The sequence below is a fragment of the Pleurodeles waltl genome, chromosome 9 (genome assembly GCF_031143425.1).
Source record: "Pleurodeles waltl isolate 20211129_DDA chromosome 9, aPleWal1.hap1.20221129, whole genome shotgun sequence".
Taxonomy (NCBI): Eukaryota; Metazoa; Chordata; class Amphibia; order Caudata; family Salamandridae; genus Pleurodeles; species Pleurodeles waltl.
In genome coordinates, this window is record NC_090448.1 from 1,016,396,229 (window position 1) to 1,016,414,481 (window position 18,253).

Below are 18,253 nucleotides of genomic sequence, written 5' to 3' on the forward strand. Positions count from 1 at the left end.
GCATCCACAAAGTTACCAGTAGCCCCAGAATCCACTAAGGCTTTCTTAAGATATTTCTTCTTCTTTACTTGTACTTCGATGTCTAACTTTAGATGCCTTGAATGTGAAGGGCCCATGGTGACACCCAACAGCAACCGTTCTTTACATCTTGGGTGATCTAGTTTTCCTGCTCGGTTTGTGTATTTGTTGCTATTTTCTTGATTGGACCTTGTTTGCTCTTTGGTTTTATTGGACACTCTTTGGCGAAGTGGCCCTTGCGCCCACAGTAAAGACATTGGGGGTCATTCTGACCCCGGCGGTCATGGACCGCCGGGGCCAGGGTTGGCGGGAGCACCGCCAACAGGCTGGCGGTGCCTCGCAGGGCATTCTGACCGCGGCGGTTTGGCCGCGGTCAGATGCGGAAAACCGGCTGTCTCCCACCGGTTTTCCGCTGCCCATTAGAATCCTCCATGGCGGCGCAGCTCGCTGCGCCGCCATGGGGATTCTGACAGCCCATACCGCCATCCTGTTCCTGGCGGTTCTCCCGCCAGGAACAGGATGGCGGTATGGGTTGTCGTGGGGCCCCTGGGGGCCCCTGCAGTGCCCATGCCAATGGCATGGGCACTGCAGGGGCCCCCGTAAGAGGGCCCCACTTTGTATTTCAGTGTCTGCTTTGCAGACACTGAAATACGCGACGGGTGCCACTGCACCCGTCGCACCTTCCCACTCCGCCGGCTCAATTCTGAGCCGGCGTCCTCGTGGGAAGGGTGGTTTGCACTGGGCTGGCGGGTGGCCTTTTGGCGGTCGCCCGCCAGCCCAGTGCAAAAGCCAAAATACCCTCAGCAGTCTTTCGACCGCGGAGCGGTATTTTGGAGGGGGGAACTCTGGCGGGCGGCCTCCCCCGCCGCCAGGGTGAGAATCACCCCTATTGTCCGTTCTTTCTACGTAGGTCTTTTTCGTCTTTTGTCAAAGGCCGCCTGATAGTTCTAATTTCCATTGGTTCATGACTACTCTCTTTCGGAGTTCTTGATTCTCTACGTTTGTGAACAAGCCAGGAATATTTCTCAGTCTTTTTGCGTGTTCCTTGTCTTTCTGCAAGACGATGGTCTATTCAAAAAGCAAGGTTTATCAGATCTTGACAATCTGTAGGTTGAGGATCGATCTGGGCAAGAATGTCTTTTACCTCATCTCTGAGCCCGTGGTAGAACAGGGCTGCTTTCTTTTCTTCAGGCCAGGATATCTCTGCTATCAGCCGATTAAAACTAGCCAAGTAGGTAACTAAATCTTTATTGCCTTGTTGCAATTCTAACAGTTCTCGGTCTGCTGATAGAGTTACTGTTCTTCGATCAAATACTCTTTCAAATTCACGGACAGAGTTTCTCCAATTGTAAAGCAGGGGACTGTCTTTACGCACAAGAGGAATTGCCCAAGTGGCCGCGTCTCCAGTCCGGTAATATAACAGGAAGGCCACTCTTGATTGGGCGTCAGGGAAAGTGTGTGGTCAACAGGTAAAATGCAATTCTACTTGAGTCAAAAAAGATTGCACTTTCAGAGGATCACCTGAAAACCGTTCTGGAGGAGCCAGAGGAATGGCTGAGGGAACGTTGAGGGAAATGTTAGTTGGAGGATTACCTCCTGAACATTGAGGAGGAGTACCAATCCAACCCGCACCCAGCGGACCTTGTTCCTTCTTTTCTACTCGTTCTTGTAACTGACTCACTCTCTCAGCTAAACTGATTGCTATATCTTTGGATGCTACCACATCCGATTGGAGCTGCGTGATAACTTTAACTAACTCATCCAATGTGGCCATATTGAGAACCTACCGCAAACCAGGAGGATTAAAAATGTTCGTAGGCTCACTATTCTGTCAAGGAAACCAGATCCTCGGGCTTGCGCATGTTCCAACATGTCCACCTCTTGGCAGCTCCAAACTCCATATAGCACAGAGTTAAAGAATGGCCAAGTGGGGGGATGGGTTTTGGGTTGGGAACAGCGGGGAAGGAAAGCTGTGGAAGCAAAAGTTAAACAACAGAGTTGCAAGATTAATCACAATGACTTTCAATAAGTTTTGTTTCAAATAAACACTTAAGCTGAAAACAGGAATGGCCTAAGGCTTCTCTATACCTAGGCCTCAAGAATCTGGGTACCTGGAAATCAAGAAAGGTTATGCAAGGTTTTCTCATGAACATTCCAGGATTAGCATATTATATTTTGAACAATAAACTCTCTCCCAATAACTTCTTATAACAATCTCTGCATTGTAGCAAGAATCAAAAAGCACATGTTTTTTTCTCTGCATGAATGAACTGAACAAATACCATGAATAACACTTCTATGTCACTCTCTGATGAAGAGTTTCTTTACCCAAATGTTCAGGGAATATTATGTACTTGAATCAAAACTGCTCATCTAAGTTTCAATGTCTAGAAATGATCGCGCACTCTGCTGATCTGTATTTCAAAAGTTTAGCACCAGGAAAGAATCGCGCATTCTGTTGCCGATTCGAACATCTAGATTTACATGCAATGAAACGATCGCGCACAACACCGATCTATGATTCAAGAGTTAAATGCAGGGAAAGAATCGCGCACACTGTTGCGATTCAGAATTCACAATACAAATGTCCTGAAATGATCGCGCACACTGCTGATCTGAATGCCAAGAAATAAATGCCTGGAAGGAATTGTGCACACTGTTGCCGATTCGATATTCACAATGTAAATGTCATGAAATGATCGCGCGCACTGCAGATCTGAATGCCAAGAAGTAAATGCCTTGAAAACAAGTTTAGGCCCAAAACTCGAGTGTCAATGGAAAATGGAGTCGGGGGCATAACCCGACCTCCGCATTACCGCCCTGCTTGAAGATCACCAAATAAGCAAGTGCAGGCCTGAAAATGACTGGATAGGCCTCCGGGACAGGAGCTCTGGAAAATGCTGCTGCTCTGCACCGGGACCTCTGAATAGTAAGCACTGTGTAGCTGGGCTGACTTCCTTATATAGAGCCAACCCCCGCCCACGAGCCACACCCAACCATGCTGCAAGAAAGGCTTCTAGAAAGTCTTAGAATGAAAGACCACACTCTGTAGCCCTGCAAACAAGCCTTTTCAAGGTGAAAGCTCTGCAATGCAAAAGGTTAACATACTGCATAGAAACACAATGCATGAAATATGCCTCTGCATAAGGACTGGGTTTTTGCATTTACATCGCCCGTAGAGCGCGCACTGTCCTGATGTTGACACCAAGGTTGGCTCAGGGAGGGGGCCTGCACACATCTCCTCCCCATCATTTTTTTAAAAGGTCGCAGCTCTCCCAAGTCTTGACCAAACACAGTGGTATTTTCCAGTTTTACTACAAGCACCATATGCTTCATTCTACACCTGTCCTCTCAGAAATCATGCTTGTATTCTTAATTTGTCCAGCCCTTTAGGACCAATTTGGATGGTCCTGGTTTTGTTTTGCCCTTCGAGGCAAGCACTAGCCACCAGGAGCCCTTTCATCAGGCTTTGTGGCCTCCAAATAGTTTGTTTATTGGGAAGCCTGATTTTACTACTCCTTTGCCAGGCCAGCCCTCTGACTAGCACCAGGTATTTTATCCTGCTTGGAGCCACATCCCCTCTACAGCTAGAAAGTGGATTTTCCTGCCTGGTGCGCTTCCCAGTTCCCACAGCATCCTTGCCACTGGCTACTTGAAGAGCACCTGTACTGTGTGCCAGTGGAGTCTAGGCCCATCCGGAGTCCCCCATCAGGTCTAGTTCCCCAACTACTGCTAAGGAGGCTTAATGGGGGTGGGCCACTGGCCCTACATAGACCCATCCAAATCCTGTGGGCTAGCTAGAGTTAAAGTCCTTCAGTCTATCCTTGCAATCACATCAGATGGCTTCTCCTCTTGGCAGGACATGCTTTTTCTGTTGTTACTCCCAAGTCCAATGTTTTCTTTAGAGTCTCAGCCTTGTGTAGGGAATTTTTCTTTCTATGTCCTATGCTGACCTGGTCAGTTAACTGCTATGCCTTCCGTAGCCCCACCTGTAAGTAAGGCCCAGTTCCTCTGAACTCCTGACCTCTGTCAGGAGTTCGAGGCCCTCCTCTACCTGCAGGTTTCTGCCTGCGCCTCATCTCTGGTGTCTAGTGGGAGAGCTCTGTTTCCTACTAGGCTGCCCTCTGCCTCTCTCCTCCTTTTCTCTGCTTTAATCTCTGTGTGCTCCCTCTTCTGTGTCTGCCCCCTTTGTGCTCCTTTTGCCGTTCGCTCTCTATAGTGCTCCTTTTGCTTAACACTCTTTTGTTGTTTTTCCCTCCCCTCACTCCGCTCTCTCTCTCACTCTCACTCTCCCCCTTCTCCCTCTACCACTGCTGCCCCTGTGGCCCACCCCCTCCTGTCTCTCACACTGCACTCCTGCTGCTGCTGCCCCCTCAACCCGTCCCCTTTTTTAATACAATTTTCGTCCCCGCTCCCACCTCCCAGCTGTCCTCTCCTCCCCCCTCCCAGCTTAATGGCGGCCGCTGCGCGGCCGCATGCAGCAGTCATGCCAATCCGCGCGTGGACCTCGCCCATCACCGGAACCCCTGGTTCTCGCCCTCCCGCCGACGCAACACCCAACTCTGCTATGACGCCACCACAATCCACGCACTCCACACCGGCCACTCATCCACCTGCCATCAAGCCACCCCACAGCTCACCTGCTGACCCTTCTCCTGCCGGAACTGCTCCTTTACCAGCCTACATGCCAACGACCCCCCCACCGAAGTAGGATGCAACCATCTCAGATGCATCCTACTCAACACCCTCTCCATCCACAAACACGCCATTGAACTTTGGAACCTACTCCACTCAGCCTCCCCAGACGTCGCCTTCCTTATCGAGACCTGAATGAACCCCTCCTCAGTGCCCGACATCGCCATAGCCATCCCGAATGGCTACAAGATCACCCGCTGGGACCGCACCAACAGACCAGGAGAAGGCATCGCCATTGTACACAAGAATACCCGCAGAACCACGACCAGCACTGTACACACCCTCAGCACCGCTGAACACCTGCCATCCAGATCCACACCAACCTAAACACCACCCTCAGGAGGGACCCTCGTTTACAGACCCCCAGGCCCCCGACAGCAGTTCAGCGACTCCATCACCGACGTCATCCACAGACTACATACTCCTCGGGGACTTGAACTTCCACCTCGAGAACACCAACAACAACAATTCTACCACCCTGCTCGACAACCTTGACAACCTCAGCCTCAAGCAGCTCGTCACAACACCCACCCACTTCACAGGACACACGCTCAACCGCATTTTTTCTGCCAGCAAACACGTCTCCTTCTGCCACACCACCGGACTCCACTGGACCGACCACCACTGCATCCACTTCTCCTTCGAGAAACCCACAACACACTATCACTCGCAATGGATCCCCCACTGCAGATGAAGCAAGGTCACCGAAGACCAACTGATCACTAACCTCTCCCGGAACCCACCTATCCACCACCAACACTGACACAGCAGCCCGCAACCTCAGGCAATGGATCGCCAACTGTGCCAACACTCTTGCCCCGATCAAGAAACCTTCTAACAGACGCACTTACAGAAAGTTCTTCTGGTTCACTGCCGACCTCCAAGAATCCAAGCAAACATGCCGAAGACTCGTGAAGAAGTGGCACACAGCCTTCAAGAACGCCATCTGCAGACACCACCAACTCATCCGAACTGCCAAGAGAACCGCCTTCAAAGAACACATCGACAACAATGCACGAGGAGCTCTTCAACATTGTGAAGGATCTCTCCAACCCCGGCTCCAACGTCAACGGCATTCCGCCATCACAAGACCTCTGCGACTCCCTAGCCACCTTCTTCTACCACAAGATCACAGACATCCATGACAGCTTCAATACTCAGACCCCCCCACACCACAGACTCACCACCCACCAGCCTCCTGCTTTGCTGGACCCAGTTCAATGACAACAACACCATCGAAATCATGAACACCATCCGACCCCTGCTCACCCCACATCTTCAACAAAGCATGCTCCATCATCGCTCCCCAACTCCGGAAGGTCATCAACAGTTCCTTCGAGACCTTTCTGGCGAGCTGGAAACACGGCAAGATCAACGCTCTCCTCAAGAAACCCAAGGCAGACCCAAAGGACCTCAAGAACTTCCGGCCCATCTCCCTGCTCCCCTTCCCAGCAAAAGTCATAGAGAAAATTGTCAACAAACTACTGACCCATTTCCGTGAGGAGAACACCACTCTGGACCCATCCCAATCAGGATTCCGCAGCAACCACAGTAACAAAACCGCCCTCATCGCTGCCACTGATGATATCAGGACCATACTTGACAACGGCGAAATCATGTCCCTCATCCTCCTTGACCTCTCAGCCGCTTTCGATACCGTCTGCCACCACACCCTATGCACACGCCTCAATGACGCAGGGATCTGCAACAGAGCCCTGGACTGGATCACCTCCTTCCTCACCAGCAGAACTCAGAGAGTTCGCCTCCCTCCATTTCACTCTGAAGCCACCAAAATCATCTGGGGCGTACCCCAGGGATCATCCCTGATAGAGCGGTCCGTACTAATAATTTTACCTGTGTTCGGACGCTCTTTAGGCCGATGAATCTTTTGACTAAGTGGGACTCTCTGTACTCTATATCGATCAATTTCCTTAAATCAATAATTAATAACGAACATAAGCAATACCTTGATCAACATAACACTTGACAATTAATCCAGAATACATTTCGGCGAACCCTGACCTTTCAGTTAGGAATAACCACACCAGTTTATTCAAAGTTAGTGAATTTTATTTCCCTAAATTAACAAAGCTAGCACAATATAGATGTGTCTCAACACCAAATGATAAACATATATGAACATTAATAGCTGTCCATAACGGCGAAACAGGTGCAATCTATGTAGCATTTGAATCACAAGGCGTTCGATAATAGCAATGCAAATCACTAATACGATAATCTGTAACGAACTAATTGCATACATTTAGTCAGCATAACAAGGTCTCAAATTGCATCGTGCAACAAAAGGAATCCTCATCTAACCTCAAATTAGCATCGGCATGTGGGACTTCATGCAAAAACAATTTAGCAACATTAATTTAGAAAACTCCTAACTAGGGCTCTTATCAAAATCAGCAGTTGGTTACCTAAAAGAAACACAATGCAATTGTACAATTTCCTTTCATATTTACCAATTACGATCAGCATACAAGGAAGTCTTCGTCTCACAGGTACCGTTTCTCGATCTGCATGGGTACCGTTTCGATCGGCATGGGACGGGGCAAAGGGGCAGGGGTGGACGGGTAATTGCCTCACGGCGGCAAAGTAAAACTACTACTTCATGCAAAGGGACAAATCAAAGTTAAAGTCTCTAGGGCAAGAATCATTTAAGGTCTCTTTCTCTCGATTAGAGAAAGCATCAAAGTCTCTTTCAAAATGGCGTCGCAGCAAAGTGGGCCATAATAGCTGCAATGTCCTGAAAAATGGCGGGTATCGAGCTGGTAATGGCTGCAATGGCTGCAATGGCTACCTTCTTCTCGTGCACCTGGTTTTTATAGACAACAGTTCAAATCCAGTAGGGTCTTCCATTGGAGGGTTCATAGGTTAGCTTCAAATTGTCCAATCAAAAACGACAGTTCTCAAGCTTTTACTTAAGCATACATTATCCTTGGAGATGGGTACGCAAGTTGCAACATTTTATAACAATTAACTCACTTTCAGAGCCTCCATTGTCCGCACCTGCAGATCGACCTTGGAGTAAAGAGAAAAATGCCAAGCTGGCACGAAACTTTAAGATAAGCATGTGAACGATCTCAGTGGAAAAGTACAGCTTCAAGCAAAAATACACGTTTAATAGCACATTGGAAAAATACGAGCATTTAAACCGTGAGACCAGGCAACTAGGCCAAAGCCTCCGCTAAAGTTATGCTAAGCTAGAACATTTCAAACAAGCAAATCATAGCACACGTTTATAATTATGTCGGATTAGTGCAATTCTAATACACCACGTTATATAAAGCACGCTTATAAATTTTGGTAAACTACTCTGAGGGCACATTTTGTCCCCGTACAATCTTTATTAGTTCGGTTAAAGTCACACATGATTATTTCACACTACGTTTATGCGCTAATAAATGTAAAACCTTCATTTCAGCTTCATCAATCCCTCCTCTGATGACTACTTGTCATCACACCAAATCATGCCCACAAATTTTATTCCATTAAAATTCTGTCAGTTCTCTTTTCCTTTTAGTTCCCCTAGTTTTCGCTTTGTTTTCTTCTGCCATTTTCTTCATTATTTTTTCTTCCTTCCTTCTTTTAATTCTTTCCATAATCATTATTATTCCTCTTTCTATTCCCCAAATTCCAAATATGCAAATTATAACTATTAAAATTCCCTCTATTATTTTTAGCAATATTCCATTCCAAATTCCCCCAATCCAATGTCCCACTGAAGCAAGTCCTTTTCCAACCTTCTCCCACACTCCTGGTTCTTTCAGTTCCTTCAAATCTGCACTCTCTTTTGTTAGATTAGCAAGCATAGTTTTAATTTTCACACTATTGTCTGGAATATAAGTACAACAGTGTCGTGCACCAAGCATTTTGCAAACGCCACCATCCTTTGCTAAAAGAATGTCTAAAGCAAGCCTATTTTGAAGAGTCATAGCTCTTTCCGCTGCAAGTTCAGCATCTATCAGGATTATAGCACCTGAAAACTTTGTCAACATGTTATCCACTATAGTAGACAACTTTCTTATTTTGATGGAATTCAGCACAACTCCCAATGAAGGAATCATGGCTCCAAATATATCTCCTACCACAGCAGCTGCGGTCTCTCTTTTCTGGATACGATGGGATCCAGATGTCTTTTTAATCATCGATAGGTCATCCAGCTGATAAACCTTTGGGAACACTATACCCAAATAACATCTTCCCCACCATCCCTTTGGAAGACGATAATAGGCATTATACCCACAAATGTAATATACACCTGGAATGACAGGGTCAAGTCCGTTCATCATGAATGTCCATTTGGCCTTAAAAATAAACGTATGTTTACACTCACTCGCTCCTACAAAAATATTGTCATAATAAGATTCACCTCGATATATACAAAATTTCCCTACATGGCAAGCATCTAAAGCTATTCTCCCTTGTGTCTTTATTGCAGCAAAATCATAATTATCTACTGAAGTCCTCTTATGTAGCTCTTTTTCTAATTTCGCCTTCATTTGTGCCCTTCTATCATCTGTGCGTTCTAAAAAGCTTATTTCTACTGCAGAGAGCGAGCAGGTGAGATTTTCCCTATGAGCGTGAGCCGTTTCAAAAGGTTGCATTGGCTCGAAAAATTCCCTCATAATTTTAGCATCCCAATCTTTAGCAATCTGGCTTAGCTGCGCTATTATAGGAACATATGCAAAGGTAACATAGTAAAAATACTGTATGTTAGTTTGACCATAAAATCTAGACATTACTATACTACATGTAATCCCGTATGTAAGAGGCATGTGGTGATATGTCACCCCTTCCTTCACTGATGTCGGTATCTGTGTACACACATAACAATCTTTTGCATCCATAGTCTCAACATATTCTGTTAGCAAGCAATAGAAAACGTTATACGAAAGCTCTTTCTTATCGTGCAAGAGTCTCTCATCCAATGCTAGTCTTTTCAATGCGGTTAGTTCGGTGACAGTAACAGGAGCAAGAGTAGAAGCATCAATTCTCTCATTCTCAGTCTTACCATGTATTCCAAGTACAATTGCCATTATTATTAGTACACATGCAATTATCAAGCCTATACACACATATTTACAATATTTCTTTCTATTGTTTTGCGTCATGATCTGTATAGAATCAGAGAGCTAGAAGCACTTGTAAAGGAAACTATTTAGCAATTCAATTACAAAGCTGAACGAGCACAATGTTCACACCGTCTTCTTCAGGAGGCCAGTCACTTGTCGGTTAGCAGCATTTGTCTCAATTCGGCAATAACTCAGTCTTTATCAGTTCAGCAAGTCTCATCCGGTTTAGCAATATGTCTCAGTTGGTTGTTTGTATCACGTTAGATTGTAGCAAGCAATATCATTTATTATCCTTTCAATCGACAGAGTCCATAAAACTTTTCTTTTCTATTGGTATCTCTTCCTCTTCTTCGTTCTCGATGCTTAGAGATACAAACTCGTCAGTCCAATCGTCATTGACTACATATGCCCATTCAGGACCGGAATATCTCCTGTTTGGTATCCTTTTCCTTTTCAATTTTGCTTCTCTTTTTGATTCTGCTTCGCTGGTACTTTCCTCTTTTGTCAAGTCTTTTTCTTCACTCGGGGATGGTGCCCCGACAGTTACTTCTTTTCTTTTCTCTTTCACTTTTGGCCTTCCTCCGTCGTTCAAACTTTCTTCAGTCCTTTGTTTTATTGGTGATATGCTTAGTCTTCTCTTTGCACCATGTCCATTTGATGGACCTGCGATCTTTTCTGTGGAAGCTTGAACTGTTTCGTTCTGTTCTGCCTTGTCCCTTCCTTCTGGGGAATCAATCACGTTCTCTTTTTCTTTTTCTGTACCGTCTGCTTCTGGGAAAGCCCTCCTCTGATCAGGCTCTCCTGCTTTTTCACCTCTTTCGAGCCCTTCGTCACCGTTACTTTCTTCAGGCTCTTTATCACTTTCAGCTGCTTCAGGTTCCTTATCACCTTTAGCTGCTTCAGGCTCTTTGCTACCCTCAGCTGCTTCAGGCTCTTTGTCACCTTCAGCTGCTTCGTCGCTGTCTGAACTTTCTCCTTGGTCTCCCCCAAGCGAGTTGGTCTCTTCGTCCTCAGAGAATATCTCTCTCTCTCCCGTCTCTGCCTGTCCGCTTTCAGTTCGGTTTTGCTCTGCCTCAGCACTCAGCACTGCTTTGTCAGGCACTGGTAGTTTCAGCGCTTCAACTTCCTCATCTGTGGGACACAACACCTTCTTTGTGTGACTGGCGTGAATCCAGTTGGGAACCCCCGCACACTTCACAGCGGTAGTTGTCGTCAGGATCACTTGGAAAGGGCCTTTCCAACGGGGTTCCAGACACGACTTTCTCACGTGCTTCTTTACCACGACCCAGTCACCTGCTTTCAGTGCGTGTCCTGGACCTTGGATCGGTGGCAAGGTGGTCGCTTCCACCTGGTGAGAGAAAGAGCGAACCACGTCAGCTAGACCCTTGCAGTAGTCTAACACCATATCATCTGTAATATTCAAAAGCGCGTTTGCGGGAACTGCAGGAAGTCTCATAGCCCTGCCCATGAGAATTTCGTGCGGAGACAATCCAGTCTTTCTATCAGGGGTGTTTCTCATTGACATTAGCACCAAGGGCAATTCGTCAGGCCATTTCAGATTTGTCGATGCACATATTTTCGCCATTCTTGATTTCAATGTGCCATTCATCTGCTCCACCAGTCCTGATGCTTCAGGGCGATAGCTACAATGCAGCTTTTGCTCAATGTTCAGCGCTTTGCAAAGTAACTTTATCACCTCGTTATTGAAGTGACTTCCCCTATCTGATTCTAAAGAGATCGGGAATCCGAAACGTGGTATTAACTCCCACAACAATAGCTTTGCAACTGTAAGGCTGTCATTTATACGTGTGGGGTATGCCTCAATCCAGTGACTAAAAATGCACACAATCACCAACACATATTTCAGACCTCCATGCACAGGCATCTCAATGAAGTCCATTTGCATACGACTAAAAGGCCCGCTTGCCCTACCAATGTGGCTCGCGTTCACAACTGTTCCCTTTCCTGGGTTCATCTGCTGGCAAGTGACACATCGATGGCAAACTGCTTCTGCAGCTTGACGAAATCTGGGGTTAAACCAATCAGTTTTGAACAATCTCATCATGGCATCTCTCCCTAGGTGAGCCTGCCCATGATAAAACCGCGCAAGCTGTGATAAGAGACTGTTTAGCAAAACAAATTTTCCCTCATGTGAAACCCACAACTCGTCTGGTCTCTTTATACATTGTGATTTAATCCAGGAATCTCTTTCATCCTCCCTGACATTATTTTGTAATGCTTTTAATTCATCTATTGTATCTACGACCTTCAAGGCAAATGCTTCAGCTGGTTCGAGTTCTGGCTCACTTATTGAATTCCATTCGTCCCTGAGTAATATACAGTTCAAGGCACAAAATCTCGCGACTTGATCCGCATATGCATTTCCCAGAGAAACATAGGCCCTCATTCTGACCTTGGCGGGCGGCGGAGGCCGCCCGCCAAAGTTCCGCCGTCAGGTTACCGTTCCGCGGTCGAAAGACCGCGGCGGTAATTCTGACATTCCCGCTGGGCTGGCGGGCGGCCGCCTTCAGGCCGCCCGCCAGCCCAGCGGGAAAGAGGCTTCCACGATGAAGCCGGCTCGGAATCGAGCCGGCGGAGTGGAAGCTGTGCGACGGGTGCAGTTGCACCCGTCGCGTATTTCACTGTCTGCGCAGCAGACAGTGAAATACATTTAGGGGCCCTCTTATGGGGGCCCCTGCAGTGCCCATGCCAGTGGCATGGGCACTGCAGGGGCCCCCAGGGGCCCCGCGACCCCCCCTACTGCCATCCGGTTCCCGGCGGGCGGACCGCCGGGAACTGGATGGCGGTAGGGGGGTCGGAATCCCCTCGGCGGCGCAGCTAGCTGCGCCGTCTTGGAGGATTCCAATGGGCGGCGGTACACTGGCGGGAGACCGCCAGTGTTGCCGGTCCGACCGCGGCTTTACCGCCGCGGTCGGAATGCCCATTGGAGCACCGCCGGCCTGTCGGCGGTGCTCCCGCGGTCCTCCAACCCGGCGGTCATGGACCGCCAGGATTGGAATGACCACCATAGTCCTGTCCTTTCGTGTGAGCACTGCACTTTACCACTGCAACTTCGGCTGGCACTTGAATGGCGTGTAACAATTCCCTTATCCTCTCCCCGTTCTTCACTGGGGATCCTGAAGAAGTCAGGAAACCTCTCTGTGACCATAGTTGTCCAAAGTCATGCACAATCCCAAACCCGTACTGACTATCAGTGTAAATGGTGACTTTCATCAATGCAAACAGTTGACATGCTCTGGTAAGGGCTACAAGTTCTGCTACTTGTGCAGAATAGACTCCTTGAAGCCATCCCGCTTCCAAGACCCCTGTTACAGTACATACAGCATATCCTGCTTTCAAAATCCCCATCCCGTCTCTTAGACATGAACCATCAACAAAAAGAATTTGGTCATTTTCATCAAGCTTAGTATCCTTAATGTCCGGTCGAGGTTTTGTGCAAAATTCAGTCACCTGAAGGCAGTCATGCTCGACGTCTTCAGCGTTCTCAATTTCGGCATTTTCTCCAGGGAGCAAGGTTGCTGGATTCAACGTAGTGCACCTTTTCAGCTGCACATTCGGTGAGCCCAGAATTATCGTTTCATACCTTGTGAGTCTAGCTCCAGTCATGTGCTGCGTTCGGGAGCGGGTCAAAAGTATCTCAACTGAGTGAGGGACCATGACTGTTACTGGGTGTCCCATCACTATTCCTTCACTCTGAGTGAGGCTGATACCAACTGCTGCTACGGTGCGCAAACACCCTGGGAGTGCTGCTGCGACCGGATCCAAAGTAGCTGAAAAATACGCTACTGGTCTGTTTACGCCACCATGGGCTTGAGTCAAGACAGACAGGGAACATGCATCACGTTCATGACAAAACAATGTGAAAGGCTTTGTGTAGTCAGGCATACCTAAAGCTGGAGCCCTGCACATGCATTCTTTCAGTTCAACAAAAGCATCCATCTCATCTCCTTTCAGCTCAATTTGATCCAAGGCATCCTTCTGGGTCAATTTCAGTAAAGGCTTTGCTAGAGTCGAGAAGTTGGGAATCCACTGGCGACAATAACCCACCATTCCCAAAAACTTCCTCACCTCCCTCCTTGTCTTTCGTGGACTCATTTGAAGTACGCTTGTTATTCTTTCCTTCATTATTCTCCGTGACCCTTTCTCTATCTGGTGACCCAAGTATTTCACTTTCTTCTGACAGAACTGCAATTTGGAAGGAGACACCTTATGTCCGTTCCTTCCCAAATGATTCAACAGAGCAATGGTATCGGCTGTGCAGCCACTTTCTGTCTTTGATGCAACCAGTAAGTCATCAATGTACTGTACTAGGGTTGACTCGAATGGCAATTCTAATGCTTCCAAATCTTTCTTTAGAATCTGATTGAAGATTGACGGTGACTCAGAAAACCCTTGAGGAATTCGACACCAACTGTACACTCTGTCTAGGAATTTGAAACAAAAGAGAAATTGGCTGTCCTCATGAAGAGGCACCGAGAAGAATGCTTGTGACAAATCGATGACTGAGAACCACTCAGCATCGCAAGGGACCTGGAACATTATCACAGCTGGATTCGGTACTACTGGGCAGCATTTGACTATGATGTCATTTATTTTCCTCAAGTCCTGCACGAGTCGGACCTTTCCACTCGGCTTTATTAGTCCCATTATTGGTGAATTACATGGACTGCTTAACACTTCTTTCAGTACTCCCTGTTTTACAAATTCGGCAATAAGTTGGGCAACTTTCATGAGGGTGTCTTGTGCCATGTGGTATTGTGGGGTCTGGGGAAAGATTGCATTGGGCTTTACAGTCACTTTCACTGGTTCCACTCCTTTCATCAATCCCACCTCTTTCCCTGTCATGTCCCACACTTCCTTTCCGACTGTCTCCCGTAATTCGGCTGGAATATCTTCTTCAGTTATCATCGGGAAAAGACAAATCAGAGGATACTCTTCATCTACAGTTTCCATCTCATCCCCCTCTACACTGTCCTCTTCTTCCCCATCACTGCTCGTCTGTATTGTTATTCCTTCGTTAGAACACATGATCGAACAACCCAATTTGCACAATAGGTCTCTCCCTAACAGTGCTATCGGGCTTGAGTCACATACCACAAACTGATGTACCCCTTGATAGTTACCGATGCTGACTGGTACCGGATCTGTTATTGGGTTCGTCAGATGTCTGTTTGCTACTCCCACCACTTGAACTGTCCTCCCTGAGAGTGGCAAATTTGGTACTTCACTGCTCTTAACAGTTGAACGTGTGGCTCCCGTGTCAACCAAGAACGAGACACGATGACCCATTACTCTTCCCTCTACGTACGGACCCTTTTGATCAACTTCCAAGGATGCTGCAAGCACACAATCTCCTTCTTCTTCTGAGCTTTCACTCTCCCATACATTGTTTATTCCACTCTCACTGTGTAGTGGGAACTGTTGCACGGTGCCATTTGTACTCATTACCTGACCCGAGACCTGTGGAGGAACCATCACTTGCTGCTGACTCATTGGTGCCAAGGGTATTTGCATTTGCTGATTAGGTACCATGGGTAACTGCTGTTGCATTGGCTGCATTTGCGTCATCTGCATACGAGGCATCTGCATCTGCTGCGGCTGCATAGGTTGCAATCCCTGCAATTGATTTATGGTCTGAAAATTTGGGTTTGGACCTCTCATTTTCGGTCCCCTCATTGTCTGAAATGCATTGACATCATTGTTTTGCTGACCAACACCTACACCTGCACCTGCACCTTCCTGCACCACCATCGGGCACTCGCGTTTCCAATGACCGACAATTCCGCACACGTGACATGGCATCACCTTCTTCATTGCCTGCACACCAGTCACAACAGTGTTCAAATCCGGACCATTATTCGCAAAACCTCCTCTGCCTCTGCCTCTGGCCTGTGGCTGAAACGCCGTGTTTCCCTGTAACTGCGGCTGCGGTTGCGGTACCTGCTGTTGGAACCCTTGCAACCCTTGCAGACCTTGCAAACCTGTCTGAGCTGCCTTAAGCTGCATCATCATCACCTTCTCTTTCAACTTTTTCTGTTTCACTTCAATTTCGTCGCTACAGTATTTCGCATAATTCAAGACTTCGTCAATCGGTTTAGACTGCCAGCAAATCAAATGCGACTTTATCATCTGACTTATCTCTGGCCTCAACCCTTCCACAAATCTAAACACAAAATGAAGCATGTCCTTCGCCTCTATTGTTTCCGTGCCACTGTAGTTCTTAAACGCCTTCAACAACCTCTCATAGTAACTATGAATCGATTCTTTAGCCTCTTGGGCAGTTCGATCAATCTTCTGCCAATCCACATTTTTCGCGGCAACCTTCGTCTTCAAATGCTCAATCACCTTATAGTACAAGCTCATCACCATAGGTGATGGTGCACCCGTCTCCCTGTCTCTCTCTGGTTCACTTGTCGGCCAACCTACAGCTCTTTTGCAATCCTCCCACAAATCTGCCGGAACCACAATCTCAAAGAGAGTGTTCAGGTCTTCCCAGAGACATTTTGCAAGCTTCACAAACCTATCAGTCTGTTGATACCATTCGATCGGTTTCTCTCTCAGTTTGGGAAAATCGTCCGTAAAAGACTGAATATCGCTTCTGTGCCATGGTACATGTATTAATTTTCCCCCTGCTGTCTCCCTCATTGGTAACATGGTTACTGTCTCGCTGCTTTGTGGTCTTTTCTCATTATGCTCTGTAGCACTGTCCCTCCTCTTTTCCTTTCTCTTTACCCACCTGCTTTCCCACTTGTCTAAGCACCTCCACACTTGTGCACTCTGCAGCAATTCTCTAAGGTGCGCCTTCATGCCTGCTGACCTCATGTGTTCAAAATCTGTGGCCCCAAAATCCAGCCTGTAGCTCCTGCTCAAATGTTTTGTCTTGTCTATGTCAACCCCATTTTTGTCGGCTATTTCCTGCAAGCTTTTATGTACCTTGTTCACTTCCTTCGTAATCTTTGGACATAGATACCTCAACTCTTCTTCCGAGTAGGACTCTAACCTATTCACACCCATAGTCCCTTCCACCAATTCTTGTGCTTCCATGTTCAACCTCATCCTATTCATATAATCTTCTCCCTTCCCACTGGCTGAGCTTTGTGTAGAATTCAGACTGTTGAACCACTGTGTCAGCTGTTGCGCATTCAACCACATAAGTGTAGCATTTACATCGACTGCCATTGATGGTTGCGGCAACTTTTCAGTGTTCGATGTTAGAGGTATTATCAGGGGGGGGCTCGACCTCACCAGTGTTGACTGAGCACACATGGGACTAAACTCCATCAAGGACCCAGATCCATTTGGCTGAGCCGCTATCGGAGTTATCCCTGGAGTGTTTTCTATGCACCTCCTTTCGGTCCCATTCTGCAGCATTGGTCCCTGACCGCTCATACCTAAGTTAGGCTGACTGTACAAAGGTACCGGTGGACCTACAGTAATGGGTAGTGATATCGCATCTGGGTTTTGTCCATTTCCCATGTTCTGAGGCATGTTCATTCCCACACCATGGGTCATCATTGCCGGCATGCCCATCTGACTCCCCGTCATCTGAGCATGTGCGTTTCCCCCCTGCATCTGCTTTTGAGGCATCAAAAACTGGGTTCATTCGGCTTGTGCCAATGTCTGGTTGTGACCATTCTGTACTCCCCTTATTGTTGGATCTACAACCATTCCTGCACTGTTGTCACTGCTGTAGTACCCTGACATCTGCGGCTGATAATTTTCTCCTGGTTTCAACATGGGCACATCTGGATATATTCTCCTCACTTGCGGTATCTGCGGGGTGAACAGTAAACTCGGGTCCTTAGATCCCGATGACGCTCCTGAACTCTGGGTTTCACTGTTCTGTACCGGTCCTGGAGGGGCAGAACCGGTACTTGGACCTTGTCCATTCTCCGCGTAGGGTGGTGGACGGTCGTTCAGCAATTGCATTATTAACTCCTCATCCTCTAACTCCTCTTCTCTTCTCAACTTTTCCTCGTCCTCTCTATCCTTGGAACACTTCCTGTCTGTCTTACAGGTAGCTTTCTTGCCTGTCTCCTCTTCTTCCTTAGTAATTGCGGGAAACAATTTTATCCCCTGCAATACATCTGACCTCCACACCTTCTGTGCATTATCCCACCTAGCGTCCGCTAGTGTCTTTTCTACCTTTCTCATCCTGGTCTCGAACTTCTTCTGCTGTTGCTGTCTGGCCATTAGTTCCCAAATCGCTAGAGCCTCAAACTGGGCTGGCCTTGGAGGCACCTTCATGTCGTACATCGTGAATCTCAAATTCTCTAGGATCCTTATATTGAATGTCCCATGTATCGGGAACGCTACGCTCCCATGTTTCTCTGTCAGTTTGTGCCATTGCTTTAGTCAAAGGCACGGAGCTACCCCTTTTTCCTCCATTACAATGTAAGCTGGTGTACCTTCGGGCGGCGTCTCCTCTCCTACGC